Below are 23,861 nucleotides of genomic sequence, written 5' to 3'. Positions count from 1 at the left end.
ATCGCCAAGACAAAGTGAGTCCTGGGTGATCGACTCACTTTGCCTTGGCGAGCTACTGGCGCCCCTGCCTTAGAACACTGCCTAGGACCCTGGGGGAGCCCGGGCCCCCTGTCAGCTCCGGGCCCCTGAATGCAGGACTGGTAGTACTGCCCTGATGGCGGCCCTGCCTCAGTCTCTTCCACATGATTCCACAATTTCCAGTATATCCCCTTTGTATGACTGAACTGAAAACACAGAGCACCTTTTCCTGACTAGAAATGCACCAGCCACATACCCAGACAGCAAATTTTGGGTGGGCCTATGCATAGGAGCCAACTCTGTGGGTGTTTGAGCACCCCCAATATTGAACATACTCCTTGACTATGTCCAGGGAGAGGTAATTTTCATTGGGTTTAGCTAGGGTTACCAGGAAAAAGTGGACAAATTGAGACATCCAAGTTTTGCTTCTATTCCTTTCAATGGAAGTAAAATCTAGATATTTCAATCCATCCTCCTTTTTTTTTTTCTGGAGTCATATGGTAACTCTAGGTCAGGGTAGGCAATTCCAGTCCTCAAGAGCCAGAGCAAGGTCAGGTTTTCAGGATATTCACAATAAATATGCATGAGATAGATTTGCATCTCAAGGAGGCAGTTCATGCAAATCCATCTCATACATATTGTAGATATCCTAAAAACCTGACCTGGCTCCGGTTCTCGAGGACCGGAATTGCCTACCCCTGCCCTAGGTTTAGCACCCCCAATAATTTTTAAATGCTGGCTCCTCTGGGCCTAGGGCCTCCTGCCAACTCACAATATAAATAACTGATGTGGCAGGAATCCGCAAACTCCAACAGTAGAAGACCTCCTCCAGTTCTCTAAAGCTGCCAAGAACACTATGCTGCCAAGCTCAGCAGTTGACAACAGTGCTCCTAATCCCAAACCAGCACCTAGTGCATGCTCACTTCTCATGCATGTGTGAAAACTGAGCATGTGCGAGATGCTGATTCAGGCTCGGGAATGTTGCCACTGACAATTGAGCATGTCAGCATGGCATTCTGACCAACTCTGGAGTCTTAAGTTGGCAGGACTTGGGGATCCACACCAGCTGCAGTAAAGCAGCAACCCTGCTCATGCCCACCTAGGTGAACTCATGCTACGTTACTGAAATGCACCATGCTCAGAATTCCAGCTTTCCACTGCATTTAGCTATTTATGAATCCACAAGAAAAAAATATTTTTACCTAGCATGATCAAAACTATCCCCCTCTTTTATTAAACTGCGCTAGTACTTTCTAGTGTGGGGTGCCGCACTGCTCCCGATGCTCATAGAGTTCCTATGAGCGTCGGGAGCAGCGCAGGCCATTCAGCGCGGCTTTCTGCACTAGAAACTGCTAGCGCAGTTTCGTAGAAGAGGGCAAGAACTGAAAACAAAATTTCAGTTTTCCATTTTCCATATTTATATGTACTTACATAGACGGTTCTTTATTTATAACTTTCCTAAAATTTTAGTATCATGGACATTTTTTTTTGACAACAAACGTTTCCACCATGCCAATGGACCTGATCAAGTGCCAGCTCCCTGCATGTGTAGAAAACTACAAATAACTTTCAAGAAATCAATCACCCCAAAACAAAACCAGCCAGCATTCCAAGCTCCTTTACTAGGAGATGAAAGAGATCTTCCACATGAAACATTCTCCCAAATTTTAAACACCATTCAGTCTGTCCCAGTGTTCCACCAGGAGAAGCTTTAAACAGAGACAATACATTTTGGAAATTATCTTTTTCTTACATTTTATTCATAATTATTTAAAAGATGTTGTGTGTACAGGGCTAACACCTACTCTTTTGCTATGTATCCTAAAGTGTTAATATTTTTTTAAATATTGAAAACCAGGATACATACAGACATATGTCTCTCCTAATATAGCAAGATAACCAAAAAGAAGATTCAGGAATTCCTGCTCCTAGTCTGACTTTGCTCTGCAGTGTGAATTAATGGAGGTTGCACCTGCCTCTTTTCAGTGGTCAAAGGATGTCTCCTTCTGTGTTTTGGAAAAAGTATCGAATTGGGCAGGAAAATTGAATCGAATCAAAAAATCGATTCAATAGGCTGAATCAAATTGAATTCTTTTTTCCTGAACCAGACAGCACTAATACATAGCTGAAAGCAGTGTAATATGCAGAAAGTGAAAAACTATCTAAACTTCACTTTCTGCATGTTGCACTGCTTTCAGCTGTGTATAGTTGAAATTTTCTTCAAACATCCTGGTGGATTTATTTTATAGCCTCTTCACCCCTTTTATAGCCTCTTCACCCCCTTTGCCTTCTCCTAACCACACTGGCGCTGTGGTGTAAACAAAATAAACAAACAAAAAAGACTTTTCCTCTCTCTGATAAATCCTAACTCACATTCGTGGTCTAACACCGGCTCTGGCAGGATACACATTTCAAATCTGACATATTGTAATCACAAAACAGAAAATAAAATTATTTTTTCTACCTTTTGTTGTCTGGTCATTATTCAAATCTTGTTGGTCCCAGGCTCTGGTTGTCTTCTGATAAATTGCTTTCCAGGGTCTCCTTCTTTCTGCATGCTAACCATCCATCTTCTATCTCTGTCCTCCCCCATCCACAGATCCACCTTTTCTCAACTACCCTTTCATCCAGCATCTCTCCCTCCTTCCTCACCACCCCAGGGTCCACCATCTCTCCCTTTCTTTTCCCAACTACCCTCCTATCCGGTATCTCTATCCCCTCCTCCACACCATCCCTTGTGTCCAACTTCTCTCCCTTTCTGTTCCTTCCCTCCTAAATCCCATTGTCCACCATATCTCTCCCTCTCCTCTGATTTTAGACCCATTATTTCTTCTCCCCAAAGTCCAGCATATGCATGTCTCTTTGAATCCCCCATTCCCTCCCTACCTCCATGTACTTCTACACCAGGGCCCACCTCCCCTGAAGGTCTGTCCCCCTGAAGTCCTGCACACCCCTCTTGAAGGCCTGCCTGTCCCCCTGAAGTCCTGTTCCACCACCCCTGAAGGCCTGCACCCCCCCACTTGAAGGCCTGCCTGTCCCCCCTAAAGGCCTGTGCCACCATCCCTGAAGGCCTGTTCCCCTTGAAGGCCTGCACCCCACTCCTGAAGGCCTGCCTGTCCTCCGTAAAGGTCTGTACCACCACCCCTAAAGGCCTGCACCCCCCTAAGGACTGCACACACTCCCCAAAGGGCTGCACACATACACCCGCCCTCTGGACGGCCTGCGTGTTCCCCCTGACCTCCCGCGCATCCATTTACCTAATTTCATTAGCGGAGCAGCCTGCAGAGAGGATCGCTAGTGCTAGCGATCTTTGCAAGCTGTCATAAGCCTATGGCAGCTTGCAAAGATCGCTAGCACGGGTGATCCTCTCTATAGGCTGCTCCGCTAATGAAATTAGGTAAATGGATGTGCGGGAGGCCAGGGGTGAAACTGGACACCAGCACTTCCTGGCTGACCCTCCCCCCCTCGCCCTCTAAAGCATGAGTGGCAGCGGCTGGCCAGCAAGAGGCAGCACTGCCGCTTCTGCTTTAGGGGGCGAGGGGGAGGGTCAGTCACCGAATCGGGAGGCCGATTTTGTGTTGTTTTAAATTGATTTGAATTGATTCACCCGAAGTGAATTGGTGAATCGATTCAAATCATGAATCGGGCAGCACTACTGTGTATAGCTGAAATTATCAGAAGCAATTAAGGAAAGATTTATAAACTATACAGAGTTTTACCTCATGCAAAATTGTGATTTAGATTCTAAAGTATCAACTGCAAGAGACAAAATTTTGGTGTAGACCTCTAGGCTTTTTTGTAGAGGGGAGAATCAATATCTGACTTATGCCTGGAAAACTTGTGCCTTAAGTGTCCAGTGGTCATGTCTGCAACCGCCTTCAGCTCTCACCTCCTCCAGCACAGGACACAACCACCATCTTACATCAAGCAGTCACCGCCAGGAGAGGTGCCGAATTTCACGAGATTACGTACATACACACAAGCTTCACTGCCTCCAATGGTTACTTTACGTTCTGGAATGTATAAGAACATAAGAAGTTGCCGCTGCTGGGTCAGACCAGTGGTCCATCATGCCCAGCAGTCAGCTCCTGCGGCGGCCCCCAGGTCAAAGACCAGTGTCCTGAGACCAGCCCTACCTGCATACGTTCCAGTTCAGCAGGAACTTATCTAATTTTGTCTTGAATCCCTGCAGTGGTGTACAAGGGGGGGTGGGGGGATGGTCCACCCCGGGTGCAGCCTTAGAGGGGGTGCACAGCCAGCCAGGTCTGGAAAATTCAGCGGTGAATGGTGTTGAAACAGCGCCCTTTCTCCCTCCCTGCCTCTTACCTTCGTGGCGCTTCCACCCCCCCCCCCCCCCGCCCTCCCGCCTGACCGACAACAGGCCCGGTCCGACAAACCTCCCTGCCCTTTGGTCGTGAGTCTAAATTACCTTCTTACAGCAGCTGGAGCATTGAAGCTGCGTGTGGCTGCTGTAAAGGTCATCTCTGATGCAACCGGAAGTTGCATCAGAGACGACCTTTACGGCGGCTATATGCAACTACAACGCTCCGGCTGCTATAAGAAAGTAGTTTTGACATTGCCGGCCACAGGGCAGGGAGGTTTGTTGGACAGCGCCTGTTGTCAGTCGGGCGGGCGGGGGGAGGGAGTATCTCCACGAAGGTAAGGGGCAGGGAGGGAGAAAGGGAGGAAAGGTGGAGTGGAGAGGAAAAGACGCTTAAGGGAAATGGGTAAAACAGAGGGGGAGGGAGAAGGATGCTGAAAGCACATCGGGAAGACAGAGGGGGAGAAGTTCGCTGAAAGCACATGGGGAAGACTGAGGGGTGGAGAAGGACGCTGAAAGGAAATGGGGAAGAGAGAGTGGGGAGAAGATGCTGAAGGGAAATGGGGAAGACAGAGTGGGGAGAAGACGCTGAAGGGAAATGGGGAAAAGAGAGTGGAGAGAAGACGATGGCAGGGAAGAAGACAGAGATGTCAGACTATGGGGGGAGCGAAGGGAAGAAGATGCGTGCCAGACCAATTTGGAAGGGGGGAGAAAGGGAGAGGCACAGTAACAGAGCAAATGGAAGACGCAGAGAGAAGAGAGACAGTGGATGGAAGGAATTAATGAGAACATGAGGAAAGCAGAAACCAGGTAACAAAGGTAGAAAAAAAATTCTATTTCTTTTTTTTTTTTTTTCAGGATAAAGTAGTATATTAGTTGAATTGATAAAAATTTATAAACAAAGCCCAGCCAGCTGAATATCTCTTTCTCTAGTTCAGCAGCCAGAGCTTTGATTTATAAGGAAGGAATAAGCTAAATATTGCAGTACTGAGGCTTGTATGGATGCTGCGGGGACGGTGACGGGGTGCTGAATGGGATGGCGGTGACGGGGCAGTGAAGGGGATGGTGCAGTGACGGGGACAGATTTTTTCCCCGTGTCATTCTCTAGTGCTCACGTCAAAAGCTTCCCTCTGACTCAGCTTCCTGTTTCTGCTTTTGACTGAGCACTGTGTTGCCGATCTGAAGTTCTGTGGATGCCAGGAGTAAAAGGAAGCCCATTGCCGATCTTAAGTGTCATTGTGGGGGGGGGGGGGTTGCAGATCTTGTTGCCAAAATCGGAAAGGTGAGGAAGGGAGAAAGATGGGCCTGTGGTGGATGGAGAGATTGAGAGAAGGGGGCAGATGATGGAAGTGGGGAGAAAGGGGAGAGAAAAGAGGGCAGATGATGGAAGTAGGGAGAAGGGGCAGATGATGGAAGTGGAGAGAGAGAAGAGGGCAGTTGATGGGGGAAAGGATTGAGTTAGGGAAATACTGGAGGGGGTGAGGGAAAGAGGTGGCAAGCTGTAGGTAGACAGTATAAAAGGAAATTGATGAGAGGGTAGTAAGAACGTAATCTAGATGGATGCAGAAAATAATTTGAAAAGGAAAATGAGGGAAGAAAGGGATTGCAGAAGAGAGGTGTGGGAGAGGGAAGGAGAGGAGAGAGATGCCAGACCAATGGGGGTGAAAGGAGAGATGGAAGGGGGAGGCATACAGTTTCTGAAAGGGACATAGAAGGAGAGAAGATGCCATATAGGGAGGGGCAGGGAGATGGCAGAAAGTGGATGGAAGGAAGACAGTAACAAGAAGATGAGAAAAGCAGAAACCAAAGAAGACAAAGGTAGAACAAAAATTTTCTATTTATTTATTGCTTTAGGAGACATGTGTCATTGTTTCTGTGGTGTTGCATTTTATGCAGACTCCAGCTTCTTGCTGGTTCAATTTAACCTTTGTCTATGTATTTCTATTTTATCCCCCCTTTTACAAAACTGTGGAGCGTTTTTTAGTGCCAGCCGTGGTGGTAGCAGCTCTGTTGCTCAGAATTCTATGAGCGTCAGAGCTGTTACAACCGTGGTTAAAATACACACTACAGTTTTGTAAAAGGGGGAGGGGTTAGTTTGTGATGACATATTCCACACTAAGCGAAGGTGTGTTCTGTGTTCGAAAGAAAGGAAAAGAAAAGAAAGAAAGGATAGTGTACTTCCATGAATCTAATGGGTTACAGGATCCGAGGCAACATGGCTTTACAAAAGGTAAATCGTGCCAAACGAACCTGATTGAATTTTTTGATTGGGTGACCAGAGAGCTGGATCGAGGACATATGCTAGATGTAATTTACTTGGATTTCAGCAAAGCCTTTGATACAGTTCCTCATAGGAGGCTGTTGAACAAACTTGAAGGGCTGAAGTTAGGACCCAAAGTGGTGAACTGGGTCAGAAACTGGCTGTCGGACAGATGCCAGAGGGTGGTGGTTAATGGAAGTCGCTCGAAGGAAGGAAAGGTGACTAGTGGAGTCCCTCAGGGTTCGGTGCTGGGGCCAATCCTGTTCAATATGTATGTAAGTGACATTGCTGAAGGGTTAGAAGGAAAAGTGTGCCTTTTTGCATATGATACCAAGATTTGTAACAGAGTAGACACCGAAGAGGGAGTGGAAAATATGAAAAAGAACATAAGAACATAAGAAGTTGCCTCCACTGGGTCAGACCAGAGGTCCATCTCGCCCAGTGGTCCGCACCCGCGGCGGCCCATCAGGTCCACGACCTGTGAAGTGGTTTCTGAACACCTCTACAACCTACCTCAAGTTCTATCTGTACCCCTCTATCCCCTTATCCTCCAGGAACCTATCCAAACCCTCCTTGAACCCTTGTACAGAGTTCTGGCCTATCACATCCTCTGGAAGTGCGTTCCATGTGTCCACCACCCTCTGGGTAAAAAAGAACTTCCTAGCATTTGTTCTAAACCTGTCCCCTTTCAATTTCTTCGAGTGACCCCTAGTGTTTGTGGCTCCCCATAGTTTGAAGAATCTGTCCTTATTTACTTTCTCTATGCCCTTTAGGATTTTGAAGGTTTCTATCATGTCCCCTCTAAGTCTCCTCTTTTCTAGGGAGAACAGAACCAGCATTTTTAACCTGTCAGCGTATGAAAAGTTTTCCATACCTTTTATCAGTTTAGTCGCCCTCCTCTGCACTCCCTCGAGTACCGCCATGTCCTTCTTGTGGTACGGCGCCCAGTACTGCACACAGTACTCCAGGTGCGGGCGCACCATTGCGCGATATAGCGGCATAATGACTTCTTTCGTCCTGGTTGTGATACCCTTTTTGATGATGCCCAGCATTCTGTTTGCTTTCTTTGAGGCTGTCGCACACTGCGCCGATGGTTTCAGTGATGTGTCTACCATCACCCCCAGGTCCCTTTCAAGGTTACTCACCCCTAGCAGTGTTCCCCCCATTTTGTAGCTGAACATCGGGTTCTTTTTCCCTACATGCATGACCTTGCATTTCTGTACGTTAAAACTCATTTGCCACTTGTTTGCCCAGTCTTCCAGTCTCGTTAGGTCCCTTTGCAGGTCTTCACAGTCTTCCGTGTTTCTAACCCTGCTGCAGAGTTTGGTGTCATCAGCAAATTTGATAACCTCACATTTTGTCCCCGTCTCCAGATCGTTTATAAATATATTGAACAGTAGAGGTCCCAGCACCGACCCCTGCGGAACTCCGCTCGTGACCCATTGCCAGTCTGAGTATTGGCCTTTTATTCCAACCCTCTGTTTCCTGCCTGCCAACCAGTGTTTGATCCATCGGTAAATATCCCCTTGCACCCCGTGGTTCCACAGCTTTTTATGTAGCCGTTCGTGAGGTACCTTGTCGAAGGCTTTTTGGAAGTCAAGGTAAATGATGTCTATGGATTCCCCCTTGTCCATCTGGCTGTTTATTCCCTCAAAGAAGTGCAGCAAGTTCGTGAGGCACGACCTTCCCTTGCAGAAGCCATGCTGGCTCGCCTTCAGTTGTCCATTGTTTTCTATGTGTTCGCAGATTGCATCCTTTACCATTGCTTCCATCATCTTTCCCGGAACCGAGGTCAAGCTCACAGGCCTGTAGTTTCCCGGGTCACCCCTTGATCCCTTCTTGAAGATGGGCGTGACATTTGCTATTTTCCAGTCTTCTGGGATCTCCCCAGTTTTTAGGGAGAGGTTACATATTTGTTGAAGTGTCTCTGCTATTTCGTTTCTCAGTTCTTTTAGTACCCTTGGGTGGATGCCGTCCGGGCCTGGTGATTTGTCGCTCTTTAGTCTGTCTATCTGTCTGAGGACATCCTCTTTACTTACCTCTAGTTGAATCAGTCTTTCGTCGTGTTCTCCGTTTATAAACACCTCGGGTTCTGGGATATTGGATGTGTCCTCTCTGGTGAAGACTGACGAGAAGAAATTGTTTAACCTGTCAGCTATCTCTTTTTCTTCCTTTATCGCTCCTTTCCTGTCTCCATCATCCAGTGGTCCCACTTCCTCTCTGGCTGATTGTTTCCCTTTCACATACCTGAAGAAGGGTTTGAAGTTTCTTGCTTCTCCTGCCAGTCTTTCCTCATATTCTCTCTTTGCTTTTTTGACCTCTTGATGGCATTTTTTCTGGTGTCTTTTGTGTTCTTCCTGGTTTTCCTTTGTTAGTTCCTTTTTCCATTTCTTGAAGGATGATTTCTTGTCGCTTATCGCCTTTTTGACTGCAGTTGTTATCCATGCTGGGTTTCTAGTTCGATTTTTTTTGCACCCTTTCCTAAACCTTGGGACGTACAGGTCTTGTGCCTCGAGCACTGTGCTTTTAAGCAGTGTCCAGGCTTCCTTTACGGTCTTCACCTTCCCTGAGCTGTTTCTGAGCTTTTTCCCTACCATTTTCCTCATGTCCTTGTAGTTTCCTTTTCTGAAGTTAAGTGCTGTCGTTGTGGTTCTTTTCACCTTTGGTGTTCCCATGTTTAATTTGTACTGGATCATGTTGTGATCACTGTTCCCTAATGGTGCTAGTACCACCACTTCCTTTGCGGGTCCCTCTAGCCCGTTGAGGATTAGGTCTAGAGTGGCCTCCCCTCGTGTTGGTTCCGTGACTAGCTGCTCCATGAAACAGTCCCTTATCACCTCTAGGAATTTAGTTTCTCTCGTGCAATTTGAGTGTCCAATGTCCCAGTCTATTCCCGGATAGTTGAAGTCTCCCATAACCACCACCCTTCCACTTTTGCACACCTGCCTCAGTTCGGCCTCCAGGTCCAGGTTGTTTGCTTCTGGCTGTCCTGGTGGGCGATAGTACAGTCCCAATTTGATGTCAGCTCCTTCCCCTCCTGTCAGTTTAACCCATAGTGACTCCAAACTGTCTGCCCTTGTTGTTTCTGTTCTGGATGAAGGAATGGAGTCCTTTATATACAGGGCTATTCCTCCCCCCTTCTTGTGTGCCCTGTCCCTCCTGTAGAGTTTGTACCCTGGCAGGGCCACGTCCCATTTGTTGTCCTCTGACCACCATGTCTCTGTGATTCCTATTATGTCTAGGTCCTTGTTTCTGGCTATAACTTCTAGCTCCCCCATTTTAGTCCTTAGGCTCCTAGCATTTGTGTATAGGCAATTTAAGTCCCAGTTAGTTACCTTTTCTTTAGGATCTACTCTTGATTTGTTGCTCCTGCTGGTCTCCTCACGGGCTGCCTGTGGTGTGTCTAACCCGTCCTCTGCCCGCTTCTTAGTTCTTTGATAGCCCTCTGGTTCCGTCTGTTTCCTCCTTGACGTGCTTATTTGCTCTAATTGCCTCTCAGGTCCCTGTACTGCATCTTTGGGTTTATGTCCAAAAAGTGTCCATTTTGTCTCCAGTCCGCAAACGCCATTTCCTGTTTCAGTATCCTTGCTCGATACTGTGGCCCGATGTGTCGATGTCAGATCGACTATCGGCTTTCCCCTCGTTGTCAGTTTAAAGTCATGTCTATGCAGGTCTGGATGTTACGTGCCAGCATCCTCGTCCCAGCCGTGCTCAAATGCAGTCCGTCTCTCCTGTAGAGCTTGTTTTTCCCCATGAAGGTTGACCAGTTTCGTACAAAGAGGAAACCCTCCTCCTCACACCATCGTCTCAGCCATCCATTTGTTGCTTGCAGCTCGGTCTGCCTCCTCGCATCTGCCCTTGGTACTGGCAGGATCTCAGAAAAGGCTATCTTCCCTGTCCTCAGCTTCAGCTTCCTCCCCAGGATCTTAAACTGCTCGGTCAGTGTAGTCATGTTGAAATTCCTTCTGCTGACGTCATTTGTTCCGACGTGGACAATCACTGCTGTTTCCTCCGTCTCAGCTCCCTCCATGATTCTCTCGATTCTGTCGGAGATGTCCTTTGTCCTCGCCCCTGGGAGACATGTCACTAGGCGATCCGCTCTGCCCCCTGCTATGTGACTGTCCACCTCTCTCAGGATTGAGTCTCCCACAACGATAGCAGATTTTCCTTTTCTCAGTTTCCTCCTGGGTCTCAGGTCTGTGTCGATGATTGGGTCCTTCAATCCTTCCTCCTCCTGAGTGGTTCCTCCGCAAGGTTCCTCTCCCTCAGCTCCTGGTGGGTCCTGGCGGGTCTTGGTGGCTCCTGGCGGGTCCTGTCCTCCATCCGTTTGTTCCCTTCTGAAGATCGGGTGATCCTGTGTCTCTACCATCCTGCAGGCCTCTTCGATGAATCTCTCGAGCTCTCTGACCTGTTCGTTGATGTGGATTTCTCTGGTGGTGTCCTCAGTTGGTTCAAAATCCCTTGGTTCCTCTATGGAGCGGAGTCCCTCTAGCTCCTGCACTTTGATCTGCAGTCTCCCGACCTCCTTCTTTAGGCTAGCCAGTTCCTGACATCGACCGCATATGTAGGCCTGCCTCCCGGAAGGGAGGTAGTCATACATGTGACAATCAATGCAGTATACTGGAAAGCTTCGCTGGCCTTCTGCTGCCTCAATTTTTCCTTCCTTGTGAATTTAGGTTGGTGCGCTGGAGTACGCCCGACGTGTAGCTAGGTGGAGAGGTAGAGAGAGAAGAAATAGTAAGTATAGAAGAAAGGGTAAGGAAAATTTTTATTTATTTATTTTTTTTTAGTTATTTAAGAAGATTGAAGATGGATTTTGCTGCTGGGCAGCCTGGACGCCTGGTTCCTTCTCTCGGCTCCTTCGCGAAACGGCCGCGCGCCGTTGGCTCTCCCTCTTTTAAGGGGGAGCCCGGGCTCCGAAGCGACCTCTGACACGGTGGGGGTGGGCGGAGCTCTCTCTCGCCGCTGCCCCAGTTAGTTTCTGCCCCTCCTTGCTGGCTGTCTAACCCTGCTCTGCGTCCCGGCTTTCTCCCCTCAGCTCTCCGATCCTACCTGCTTCTCCCGCTTCTCCTACAAGTAAGCAAAGACAAGAGAAAAAGGTTTGAACGCCGCCGCGGATCTGCAAAAGTTAGAGGCAACTAAAATTCAATGCAAAGAAATGCAGAGTAATGTATTTGGGGATTAATAATAGGAAGGAACCGTATATGCTGGGAGGAGAGAAGCTGATATGCACGGATGGGGAGAGGGACCTTGGGGTTATAGTGTCCGAAGATCTAAAGGCGAAAAAAACAGTGTGACAAGGCAGTGGCTGCTGCCAGAAGGATGCTGGGCTGTATAAAGAGAGGCGTAGCCAGTAGAAGGAAGAAGGTGTTGATGCCCCTGTACAGGTCATTGGTGAGGCCCCACTTGGAGTATTGTGTTCAGTTTTGGAGACTGTATCTGGCGAAGGACGTAAGAAGACTTGAGGCAGTCCAGAGGAGGGCGACAAAAATGATAGGAGGCTTGCGCCAGAAGACGTTTGAGGAGAGACTGGAAGCCCTGAATATGTATACCCTAGAGGAAAGGAGAGACAGGGGAGATATGATTCAGACGTTCAAATACTTGAAGGGTATCCTTATTATTATCAATAAGAATGTTGATTGGATTAATTACATTTATTATAATCAGCAGGTATTAACGTAGAACAAAATCTTTTCCAGAGAAAGGAAAATGGTAAAACCAGAGGACATAATTTGAGGTTGAGGGGTGGTAGATTCAGGGGCAATGTTAGGAAATTCTACTTTACGGAGAGGGTAGTGGATGCCTGGAATGCGTTCCCGAGAGAGGTGGTGGAGAGTAAAACTGTGACTGAGTTCAAAGAAGCGTGGGATGAACACAGAAGATTTTGAATCAGAAAATAATATTAAATATTGAACTAGGCCAGTTACTGGGCAGACTTGCACGGTCTGTGTCTGTGTATGGCTGTTTGGTGGAGGATGGGCAGGGGAGGGCTTCAATGGCTGGGAGGGTGTAGATGGGCTGGAGTAAGTCTTAACAGAGATTTCGGCAGTTGGAACCCAAGCACAGCACCGGGTAAAGCTTTGGATTCTTGCCCAGAAATAGCTAAGAAGAAAAAATAAAAAATAAAAAAATAAAAAAATTTAAATTGAATCAGGTTGGGCAGACTGGATGGACCATTTGGGTCTTTATCTGCCGTCATCTACTATGTTACTATGTTACATGGTTTTCTGTTAGGATTGATCTGTACTAGTCTGTCTTGTTTAGTTTTACAATGGGTGTATTGATGTACTGCTTACTGCAATATGTAAGATGCTGCCTTTTCCTAGGTACTCATGTGTGACGAGTGGCTTTTTACTAAAAAATAATGTTTTTCGTACAGATGGGGGGGTGCCAAAAAATGATGGGCCCCAGGTGTCACATATGCTAGGTATGCCACTGAATCCCTGGAGGGTGTTTTCCCCTTTAACAGCCTCCGGAAGAGCGTTCCAGTTTTCCACCACTCTCTGGGTGTACGGAATCATCTCCTTTTAACTTTAGAGAGTGCCCTCTCATTCTCCCTATCTTGCAGAAGGTGAACAACCTGTCTTTATCTATCTACTAAGTCTATTCCCTTCAGTACCTTGAATGTTTCTATCATGTCCCCTCTCAGTCTCCTCTTTTCAAGGGAGAAGAGGCCCAGTTTCTCTAATCTCTCACTGTACGGCAACTCCTCCAACCCCTTTACCATTTTAGTCGCTCTTCTCTGGACCCTATCGAGTAGTACTGTGTCTTTCTTCATGTACGGCGACCAGTGCTGTATGCAGTATTCCAGGTGAGAGCGTACCATGGCCCGGTATAGTGACATGATAACCTTCTTTGATCTGTTCGTGATCCCCTTCTTTATCATTCCTAGCATTCTGTTCACCCTTTTCACCGCCGCGCATTGCGTGGACGGCTTCATCGATTTGTCGACCAGTACTGCCAAGTCACTTTCCTGGGGGGTCTCTCCAAGTACTGCCCTGGACATCCTGTATTCGTATATAATATTTTTGTTACTGACATGCATCACCTTACACTTATCCACGTTGAACCTCATCTGCCATGTCGTGGCCCATTTCTCGAGTGTGTTTGTCACGTTGCAGATGTTCGTGATCCTCTCGCGTCTTCACTACTCTGAATAATTTCGTATCGTCTCCAAATTTAATCACCTCACTCGTCGTACCAATTTCCAGATCGTTTATAAATATGTTGATGAGCATGGGTCCAAGCACCGAACCCTGCGGCACTCCACTGGTGATGCTTTTCCAGTCCGAGTATTGTCCATTTACTTCCACTCTCTGTTTCCTATCCACCAGCTAATTTTTAATCCACATGGGTATTCCATCCTCGATTCCATGGCTCGCAATTTTTCGAAGTAGTCGTTCATGCGGAACCTTGTCGAAAGCCTTCTGAAAATCCAGATATACAATGTCGACTGGGTCACCCTTGTCTATCCGCCTGTTTACTCCCTCGAAGAAGTGTGGCAAGTTCGTCAAGCAAGATCTTCCTCTACTGAAGCCATGCTGGCTGGTCCTCATCAGATCATGTCCGTCAAGATGCTCAATGATGCGGTCCTTTATCAGCGCCTCTACCATCTTTCCCGGTACCGAGGTCAGACTCACCAGTCTGTAGTTTCCCGGATTACCTCTCGAACCTTTCTTGAAGATCGGTGTAACAAGCGATTGTCCTCTCCACTCCACTTCATAATCGCATACAGACGCAGGAAAGCGCTTGTGTGAGATTACAGCAGTGAGGTGGGCAACATTCCAGAACAATAACATACTAAGGGCCTCTGAATAGTACCCAGCGGGCTGCGAGTTTGAGACCACTGGTTTAGTGTCATCTACAAATTAAGGGTTTCTTAAGTTGCAGTAGAGGTTTCTACCATAGTTCATCAAGGTAATTGCTCCTATGCTTATAGGAATTCTATGAGCGTCAGAGCAGTTACCTCACCAGGCCACAGTAGAAACCTCTACTGCAGCTTAGTAAAATACAGCGTTAATTACCTCACTTGTCGTTCCAATTTTCAGATCATTTATAAATAAGTTATATAACATTGATCCCAGAATGGATCCCTGCAGCACTCTACTAATTACCCTCCTCCATTGAGAAAAATTGCCAATCTATAACTGAACCGTGCCTCCTATCCCATGATTTTTTAATTTTCTCAGGAGCCTCTCATGAGGAACTTTGTCAAAAGCTTTCTGAAAATCTAGATGCAATACATCAACCAACTCACCTTTAGTCACATGTTTATTTACACCTTCAAAGAAGTCAATCAAATTGGTGAATCATGACCTCTCATGGCTAAACCCATACTGACTCTGTCCCATTAAATCATGTTTGTCTACGTGTTCCACAATTTTATTTTTTATAATTATTTCCACTATTTTGACCATCACTGAAGTCTGGAATTTCCTGGATCTCTCCTGGAACCCTTTCTAAAAATCTGCATAACATTAGCCACCCTCCAATCTTCAGGTACTACAGACAATTTTAGTGACAGGTTACAGATCACTAACAGCAGATCAGCAATTTCATGTTTGCGTTCTTTCAGTAACCCACAGAAGCACCTTGTAGAGCATAGACACCAAAACCTCCTCCTCAGTGTCCACACCAAAAAGGCTTGTAACTGTGAACTTATATTAGCACCCAACTGCCCGTGATCTAAAGTAGCCCAGAAATGCTTAAGCTGACAATAAGCATATTGATTCCCCCACTTTTCCCCAACTCGTCTCTGCAACTCTGCAAAGTCCACCAGATTCCCTTCCTTTGTGAGTACATGTTCCATCCGCCAGAACTCCTCCCTCTCCCAGTTAACAAATGCCATATTGTCATTCCCCTATGGAAAAAGAGAATGCCCTCTTAATGGTATCTGGTCCATAACATACGGGTCACCATCTAAATTCCTAACCATCTCCACGCATCCACCAAAGATCTAAACAGCAAGCTCTTACGAAGTTAACTGGAAGTGATTTTCTCGGTAGATGCAACAATGAGAAAAGATGATTTGGTGCCTAGTAAGCTTGCTCCATCTGCACAGGCGTGAACCTATTCAGCTGTAACAACAAGTCCCCAACGTGTCTAAGTATGCAGGCATAATTATAACTTAGCAAATTTGGCATTCCCAAACCCCCAACCTCCCTGTAAATAAGAAATGGGCAATTTGGATTTTTTATTGGCCCAACAGAACTGTGCAAAAGTTATATTTACCTTACTGACACCTCTCCTAAACAATCTAAGGGGAAGCGTCTGAAAAAGATATAGCCATTTCAGCAGTATCATCATCCGAAGGAGATGTACCCAACCAAGCAATGTTAAGGGCAACATCTGCCAACAGTCCAACAAGCGACCAGTTTTCTGCAACATCCAGGGAACAGTCAGTCGATACAAGTAGGACACATGTACTGCAATCTGTACTCCCAGATACCGAAACAATCCCCACGACCATCTCAAAGGAAAATTTGCCCCACCGCTCCTGGCATTTATGTGCACACTTGCTGTCTAATTTTAAATTGATCCTTAATAATTACCTCCCAAATGGGTTCTGCAGTAAATAATGCTTATTGTAGTAGCATGGTGTTAGTACATGACCCACTTAATAATTACTGAATCATAATGCAATTTTTGCTTAAAATATATTTTTTAGAGCTTTCTGGAACTCTGAATAATCTTCCCTCATCTATACATCCTGCAGAAGTTAGCTCCACATATTTGGGGTTATGCATTATAAAGCTGATCTTGCATCTTTCACCAAACTTGTGTCTGCACACATATGATCATCTACCCCTATTTCAGGTTTCAAAAGTTTAAATTATGACTTTAAATTTAATACAAAAAGGAAAATTAAATGAAGACAATAAACCATAGATATATAGTTTATGGGAATTTAAATTTAATGGAAAGCAAATGCACAGAAGGAACAGCTGTTGCACAGATGTGCTGCTGCATTTTGAAAGTTCTTTAGAAAAATGGGAGAGCTTTTCTGTTCAATGTTAATTGTAGGTCAGCCTCTGGTGCCAAGTTTTACCCAAAGCATTACCTTCTTTTTTGGATCAATGCTAACTTCTTGGATTTTATCAAAACCTGTCAGATATTTGGATGTTGTTTTTATATTTGTCCTGTCATAACAGTATTTTTGTGCTTTATTGTATTCTGTTTGCCCAGTATTCTAAGTGATTTAAATGGCTAGGGGAGGCTCCTGCCCATTTAAACCACCTGTTGAAAGCTAAGTGGCAAATTCATCAGCACTTAACAAGAGTGTGTCGCTGAATATTGACTCAACAACCATCTACTAACCAGCAGACAAGGGCGCAGAGTTTGGTAGAACATTTGCTAACTGGCTAAGAACCTGCATAAAGTTAGGACAGAAAAAAAATTGTCCTAAAGTTATGCAAGTGAGGTAACTAGGCCCAACCTGAATGTTAGCTGGTGCCCAGTTATCTCTAGCTGTCCCCCATCTTGATATCCCCTCCCACTTCCCAGAACAGAGAACATCCCCCCAGCCTAATCTCCCTCCCACCCACCTCCCAAAGATAGAGCAAGGTAGGCTGGGGCACCTGCACATCCACTGTATCATGGGGGGGTCTCAGAGGCCTAGACACCTCCAAGTTGGACGGGCTCTCTCCAACAATATGGCAGTTGGTAAATGGCTTGTGGTGCTGCTCAAAGCCCTGCCAGAGTTCCACTGCTGGAGCCCAGCCACACTGCCTGAGCAGCAAGAAGTCAGCAGGGTGCCCTAGTGACTGATGCAACACTTCCACACATGCTCAGTTCATAAGTGAACTTAGCATTTGCAGAAGTGCTGCATGTTAGAGGCCAGAGCAGCCTGATGACTTCTGCTGCTCTGGCAGGGAAATTCTTTGGCTGGCAGAGCTTGCACATCCCCACCAGCAAATGTATGATGGGAGCGTGGGGGGGAGGGCAGCAATGGAGGAGGGAGAGGTTTGGCAATGGCATAGTAACATAGTAACATAGTGGCAGTGGTAGCAAGGAACAACAATGGCAGTGGCAGCAGCATGGGAGGGGACTGATAGGAAATGCTTACCCTCCACAGTCCACCCTCGGGACCCCCACAAATAACCTTTTGATTATGGCCCTTGTACATCCCCTGGCTACCATGAAAAATTCCTGATGGTCCAGTGGTAAACGGGCACTTGCTTCTGTCTATGCCAGAGGCTTCTTAAAAATGGATATCACAATTTCTAGCAGCTGCACTGCGGTACTATCTTTATTTTGATTTAACAATATTAAGAGAATTATGGAAATATTCAAATGGGAAGTAGATTCTCAATTTTGTGGGTCAGTAGTCTGATATATGCCTATAGTGTAGTATAATTTGCCTGATTTTCCAGAACCTTCAGAAAGTATTGTGTTCTTTAATGAGAAGGATATTGATGTCATATCTATATGAGAAATGTTCTTTGATGGTAATGATTCAGGAGAGCTAAATCAAATCACTGTAAATCTAGAACAGAAGTTCTCAACATGCGGTACATATACCCCAGGGGGTATGCACACTACTGTAAGGGGGTACGCAGCACTTTTCTTTCATAGTCTTCTCTCCCCTCTCTCCCGCCTAGCAGCAGCAGCTCTCTGTGTGATTTTAACTTCCCCACAAAGCTGCTGCTAGCGTTAGTTTAGCTGGTAATTCCATCAGGCAGCCTCAGAGCCTTTGCTAGGCTAGCTCGCTTCTGATGAAAAAGGAAGTTGCATTATTGGAGGTAGGCCTGATGGATCCGCGGCTAAACTTATGCTGGCGGCAGTTGTGTAAGAAAGTTAAAAGCTGCTACTAGGGAGAGGGAGAGGTACTGCTGGACATGGGGAAGGGAGAGAGAGAGAGGTGCTGCTGGACAGGGGAGGAGGGAAAGAGAAGGGAAAAGAGGTACTGCTGGACATGGGGAAAGGAGAGGGAGAGGTGCTGCTGGACAGGGGAGGAGGGAAAAGGAAGGGAGAAGAGGTACTGCTGGACCTGGCAAGAGAGGAAGGGAAAGGTGCTGCTGGACTTGACGGAGAAAGGAGAAATGCTGCCTGCTGCCTGCTGCTAACCTGGAGGGAGGGAAATGTTGCAGGAGGGATGAAAGTGAGAGTGGTGAGAGAGGGAGAAATGGACATGGAGTGGAGTGGAGGGGATGGATAAATGGTGCATGGGGAGAGAGCATATTAGTTGCAAGTGAGGTTGAGGAGAGATGGACTAGGGGTAGGAACAGAGCCGGATTAAGTCCCTTAGATGCCCTAAGCACTTACTAATTTTGGTGCCCCCTTACATTTGTAATTCAAAATATTAAAACAATAAACCATAAAATTTTATTTATCGAAAATTCAAAATTAAACAAAACTTACAGTAAAGAAGGAAAATAATATTTATTTCTGTATGCTTTCATTTTATTTATCTATATCTACTTATTTAGTCCAGATATCATCACTTTTTTCTTTTTTCTTTAAGAAAGGACGCCTCAGCCCCACCGCTCCACCGCAAAAAATATTTTTATATCGCGGGAAGTCTGATGTGGTGCCTCATCATTGGCTGTCTTTTCAATAGGTAATATTATTTAATCCTTTCTGCCTTTGTATTTCTTACAGCATTTAAATCTTGCAGCATTTTCTAATCCATAACTTAAGACAGTACTTATCTTAGTTTATTTCAGCCAAAACCCGGGGAGCCAGACCCGACATGTTTCGCACATAGAATGTGCTTTTTCAAGGGTCTCCCTAGAACAAATCAGGAAGGAGCCATTAATATACAATTGTAAACAGCCACCCCCCTACAAAAAACTTCACCAATATAATATAATATATAGCTCACCGAGGTCGCCGCCGTCATCCGACTCCACTATGTTAATGAGTGTAAGATGGCGCCGGCGTCCTCGGACCACAATTTAAATACTTGTAACTTCCTTATTAAACCACGCCCCCCTTAATGCTCATTGGTTCACATCCCCTTAGCAGATTATATCATAGAACTCCATTCTATCATGTTGTTAAGACCCCGGGGTTCAACTGTGTCAACCTGAAAAATTAATCGTTGCTCAGCTTCATTAAGTTGTCTCATATCATCATCTCCCCCTTCATACATCTTATAAATAACCCGCCATCTCAAATCCTCCACTGTGTGCTGACACTGATTGTAATTCCCAGGGAGTGATATACGCTATAGTCTGCCCCTGTGACTTTATCTATATTGGACGTACTAATCGGAAGATCAAGTTACGCCTGAACGAACACAAGTCCCGGATAATAAATGGGGTGGCCCTAGCTCCTTTAGTGGAGCATTGGGCTAAATATAAGCACACAGTGGAGGATTTGAGATGGCGGGTTATTTATAAGATGTATGAAGGGGGAGATGATGATATGAGACAACTTAATGAAGCTGAGCAACGATTAATTTTTCAGGTTGACACAGTTGAACCCCGGGGTCTTAACAACATGATAGAATGGAGTTCTATGATATAATCTGCTAAGGGGATGTGAACCAATGAGCATTAAGGGGGGTGTGGTTTAATAAGGAAGTTACAAGTATTTAAATTGTGGTCCGAGGACGCCGGCGCCATCTTACACTCATTAACATAGTGGAGTCGGATGACGGCGGCGACCTCGGTGAGCTATATATTATATTATATTGGTGAAGTTTTTTGTAGGGGGGTGGCTGTTTACAATTGTATATTAATGGCTCCTTCCTGATTTGTTCTAGGGAGACCCTTGAAAAAGCACATTCTATGTGCGAAACATGTCGGGTCTGGCTCCCCGGGTTTTGGCTGAAATAAACTAAGATAAGTACTGTCTTAAGTTATGGATTAGAAAATGCTGCAAGATTTAAATGCTGTAAGAAATACAAAGGCAGAAAGGATTAAATAATATTACCTATTGAAAAGACAGCCAATGATGAGGCACCACATCAGACTTCCCGCGATATAAAAATATTTTTTGCGGTGGAGCGGTGGGGCTGAGGCGTCCTTTCTTAAAGAAAAAAGAAAAAAGTGATGATATCTGGACTAAATAAGTAGATATAGATTTATTGATACATCAAGGTTTGGATATAATACGATCGGTGGCCATTATACTAGCTGTTCATTTTATTTATGGCTTAATAATTTTCTTCTACTTTTTTTCTAGCAAAGTCTTTGATCAGATCTTCATAATCAATCTTATGTAACACATCTGCTTCTATACATAATAGAGATAAGGTATCCAACCTACCCTGTTGCATAGTTCTTAGGGGATTTTTAATATATTTCAACCGAGAAAATGAACGCTCAGTTGAGTAGTTTGTGACCATTAATGTTAAAAATATACAAAATGCAATGTCTACATTTGGAAAGGTACACTCAATATTGTCTTCTAAAATTATTTTATAAAGTTCAGCGTGACTGAATCTTGTTTTTACATTTTCTGTTGCACTGATCTTATGGTGCACATATAAATGAAACTGCTGAAGTTCAGCCGAGAAATTACTGTTGAAGTCCTCTGGGTAAGCATCAATCAGTTTTTCACAGCACTGAGAATAGCTTTCAATGTTAGTAGATGATGAAGTGACATTATATGGCACATCACTTAGAAAAGAAAATGTCTCTGCTATTTCTTTGTATATCTCTCTTTTCATCTCAGTTGCAAGTTTGTCAAGAATTGTGCAAAAGGTGCTAACACAAAATTTATCTCTGGCATTCAGATATACTTCTTCTAGTGTATCTCAATCATTGGGTAGCTTATTTCTGATAAGTTTGCGAGTTGTAGTTGCCTTGTAATCAACATCTGGTATCATTTCCTTTGCATCCTTTTCATATTTTTCAAATTCCTCTCGTAAAGTACACAGTTGGTCAGCTAATGATACATACAGATCTGCACATGTTTTTAAGTTCACATCCTCATTTTGTAGAACTTTGTTTACTCTGTGAAAATTCTGCAAAATCTCATTCCATAAATTCAATATCAAAACGATTTCTAGCTCTTGCATTTATCTGCAATATATTCTAATGCTTCTAAAATTTCAAAGAAAGATTTCAAAATTGCTATTATTGCCATAGCATGTGCCCCCCTTCTTGTATCAGAGAAGGATCTTAAGACACTTTCATTTTTAATATGATCTTTAAGAATTTTCCACCGGCTGGTTGAGACTGAAAAAAAAGTAACTGTACTCTAGAGAAGAAATTAACAGCCACTTGACAGCAGTCAACAGCACTTCGGCCAACCAGATTTATTGAATGAGATGCACATGGCACATATATAGCAAATTTGTTTGTTTCTAAAAAATTTTTGCTGCATCCCCTTATAATGCCCAGACAAGTTATCAGCATTGTCATAAGACCTGACCCCTACATTTTGAAAAATTTAGTCTACAAGCTTCACGTAAGTATTGCAACACTTGGAGCTCCTTTTACTAAGGTGTGCTAGCGTTTGTAGCACGTGCAAAAGATTAGCGAGTGCAAACCACACGCTAAACGAAAAATACCAACGCAAGCTCTGTGGAGATGTTAGCATTTAGCGTGCGCGGCATTGTAGTGCGTGCTAAAACTGCTAGCACACCTTAGTAACAGGAGCCCTTGGTTTGCCATTTTCTTGCCGGTGTGGCTTTCTCTTTTGTCACCACCTAGTCTCTGGCCAAGCGGTTTTCCTAGCTAGGCAGTGACACAAACCTGACACCTAGGCATGAGCCCCTTTAAAGTAGGGCTACCTTGCAAGCTGGATATCCCTGGATTACTCCCTAGAACAGGTGGTATGTGTTTCATACAGACAAGCCAGTAGTCAGAATGGCTTTCATTGGAAATTGTAAACTTTATTAGGCCACTGGCTTCAGCAAGACAAAATAATCCCAGTTTCCCCTGTGGCATAAAATTTCCACAAAAACAAGAATTCTTCAAAATCCCAACATAATCCACACTGCTCTGGACTTTCTCAAATGCACCACAGTCCAAGCATTTCTCTTCACCAGAGTTCATTCATTAAGTAGGCTAACTGCCCTCAAAGTCCAAGGTTCTTTCAGCTTAAACAGTCCTGCTAAAAATAGCTATCTGGAAATCTGTTTCCTTAAGTTTGCCATGCAGGTAACCAGCAGGCTAAACGGAGCAGTCTTTAAGTTAGGTTTCTCCAGCTTCTAAGGCACACAGGGTTAATTGTATTTCACAGTTGGCTATGATAAGGTGTGGACCTAAGAACCAGAGACATGCAGGCTGTTTTCCTGCACAGCGTTTGCTTAGGTAAGCTATGGTTTAAACACAATGTATCAGCTCTTGTGCTTTACTCAAATCATACATTCAGGAACAAAACTTGGCAGTTTAACATCCTGATAGTATTTCTCAGCTAGTAGTGAGACAGTTAGAGGAACAGCAAGGTGAAAACAACTTTCTCTCTGCCCACACAGTTCTTATGCAATTTCCATCTGCCCAGGCTGGGTTTCACCTGAGGTATAACTTTCTCCTATCACCATGGGTTCAGGCATACATGATTCCAAAGGAGAGTTTCTAACCTGTTCCTCTTTCATGTCCCAATCAGTCAGAGCAAGGGGCACTGGCTGTTTCCCGATCAGCACAGCCTTCCACGGGGCTCCTTGCCTCTGCACTGCTCCTGGCTCCCAAGCTTCTCTGTTTTCCTCCTCCGTCCTTGGTCTCCTCCCAGTCCTCCCTAGCTCATTATAGAGCCACAGTTTAAGCTGAGGGAAGAAACCACTCCCCTTTAGCTGCAGGGGGTTAAGTTTCCTTCCCTCTGCTTGAATTGCTCCCAAGGTACCCTGCTGTACTACCTTCTGCTTCACAGCACCTGGAAAACAGCGAGGTAAAACTTTACTGCCTGGTTTCTGGACAGTCTCATGGAAGTCACAGTTTTCCTGTTCTACTTCCATTTCTGTCTGAGTCCACTGGATAGTCAGCTGATCTACACCCCCGGGCTCTGACTTGGTCAACCCTTCTGCATCGGGGCTTGTAATCCCTCCCATATTTCTCTGTGACAAGACTTTGGGATGCAGGATTGTCACAATTTCCAGAAAGGTTAAAAAGCGTTCAATAGGCTGTCCATCTTTTAAGTATCTAAGTACAACACTTAACTGATCGATATGTAATAGATCTAGTGTTGAATCAATGGACAAACTAAAATAACCAGAAGATTTGACTTCGTCAACAATGAACGCATGGATCTTTTGTGCCATTACTTGAATAAGTTCTTCGCAGGTGGTTTTTGACAGGTAAGGATTTTCTTTGCCAGAATTTCCATGCTTCAAAATGTGTCCCACAATAAATGGATCAAACTGGCTTATGA

Source organism: Geotrypetes seraphini, chromosome 4 (genome assembly GCF_902459505.1).
Source record: "Geotrypetes seraphini chromosome 4, aGeoSer1.1, whole genome shotgun sequence".
NCBI classification, from domain to species: domain Eukaryota; kingdom Metazoa; phylum Chordata; class Amphibia; order Gymnophiona; family Dermophiidae; genus Geotrypetes; species Geotrypetes seraphini.
This window is presented reverse-complemented; position numbering follows the sequence as displayed.